Raw genomic sequence first — 1643 nt, forward strand, 5'->3', positions numbered from 1 at the left:
ATATTTTCATGCAGTAGTTGGACAACTAGCCGTTGCAAATTGTTTACATTGACAACCTTCCCCTCACAAGCTTGCATAGTTCTCAAACCACAATAGACTATCTTCACAAACTGGCATGTCACCTCTTTTGATTATATAATATTTATTCTACAGTAATAATGTTTTTCTTAAGAAAAATTAAAAGAAAAGCATAAATAAGAAAGTTTGTTGTGTGTTTTTGTCTCCACTGTTAAACAAGTATTATTTAAGAAAATGGAAAAATGCAAAACTTCAAACATTTCACAATTTGGTTTCAAAACTCTTGTTTTACTTTAAACATTTGAACGTTTCTGTAGTTCTCTTGTCACTTGCATAACCAGATCTTCTCTCTCACTGCAAAAAAGACATTACATTATGATTAAATAGAAATTTATTTGTCTAAATGTAATGAATAGTAAAGATGCTCCTACAGCTTCAGACACTAATTTGCTTACCTCTCCTCCATCTGGCCATGCTCAGTTAGGTCCACAGCCTCTGCTCTGGTCAGCGCTTTTTTGTTGACCAATGCATTTATAGTTGCCTGTGTTACATAAAAAAATAATGTTATTTTAAAATATCCAAATATTTATTTTATTCATAATAAAGATTGATCACAAACCTTCCATTTTACTTTGCACTTTTCTAACATATATCCTTATTTCATGCGCTGCTTCTCCTCATTTTTTCCTACGTATCTGTGAGACCTCTGGACATAATCTACACAAAGGATTTTTTTGAATGTTTTATATACTACTAGCAGTCTTTTTTTAGTCAATGACCAGGAAGAAAAACTTAAATAAAAGAAGACGACATGTATGAAATTGCAATGGAACTTAAGATATCTGCATAAATGAATGTTGATTTGTCATATGATGCACATGCAAAAACACTTACCCACCTTAAAGTGTGTCATTCCTTACTTAACTGCTTCAGCTGCTTTGTCCTAAATACAAATATTAATTTCATTTATTTTTCCATAAAATAGAACTGAAATTTAAACATAAAAGTGAATTCATACACAAAGTGCATTCCAAAGGATCTGTCATTTACTGTATGTTACATTTATGAATACAACTTTGCTGAATTGACTTGATGGTCTTCTTATTAACTATGAATACTTACCCTGATCAACACAATGTGTCCAACACTGGCTTTACTTTTCAGTGTTTTTTTAATGGTCATCGCTGTAACTCCAACATCTCCACTCCCAGGTTGTCCTACCATGCCGTCATAGAAATGCCATTATTTGTCAGTTCCTAGTTTGTGGAATGCCACAAAGTGATGTCTTGAGGCTAGGTGATAAGTTGCAGCTGTTGGCTCAAACCTCCGTACAAACCTGTAAGATTGAGAATAGTTTGACTTGTTTGACTTGGATTGTCTTCACATTTACAAAAATCACTAATGCATGTAATTAAATTTATTGAAGAAATCATCCCTTTAAAATGGAAGAAAACTTCTGCAGAACCCATTTCATTGCGAGCAGCCAAATGCCAAGACATCTGGGGGTTTAAGTAGATAGAGCTGAAACCAAACATAAGCAGTGCTACAGGAAGACTAAGAAGTTATTACAGGGAAAGCACAATGTTGTTGTCATCAATTATGTAAGCTCATGGTATAGGTAAAAA

General features: G+C 33.3%; 1 long non-coding RNA gene across 1 annotated transcript; it reads right to left on the reverse strand.

The window, feature by feature from the left end:
• Nucleotides 1-16: 16 nt before the first annotated feature.
• On the reverse strand, nucleotides 17-1240 carry LOC106532200 (uncharacterized). The gene is made up of 4 exons (XR_001312035.1): nucleotides 1141-1240; nucleotides 917-961; nucleotides 474-559; nucleotides 17-372 (listed from the first exon to the last, which is right to left on the reverse strand). It is a non-coding gene; the product is annotated as an uncharacterized LOC106532200 (long non-coding RNA).
• Nucleotides 1241-1643: the final 403 nt, after the last annotated feature.

Source organism: Austrofundulus limnaeus, unplaced genomic scaffold (assembly GCF_001266775.1).
Source record: "Austrofundulus limnaeus strain Quisiro unplaced genomic scaffold, Austrofundulus_limnaeus-1.0 Scaffold729, whole genome shotgun sequence".
NCBI classification, from domain to species: Eukaryota; Metazoa; Chordata; class Actinopteri; order Cyprinodontiformes; family Rivulidae; genus Austrofundulus; species Austrofundulus limnaeus.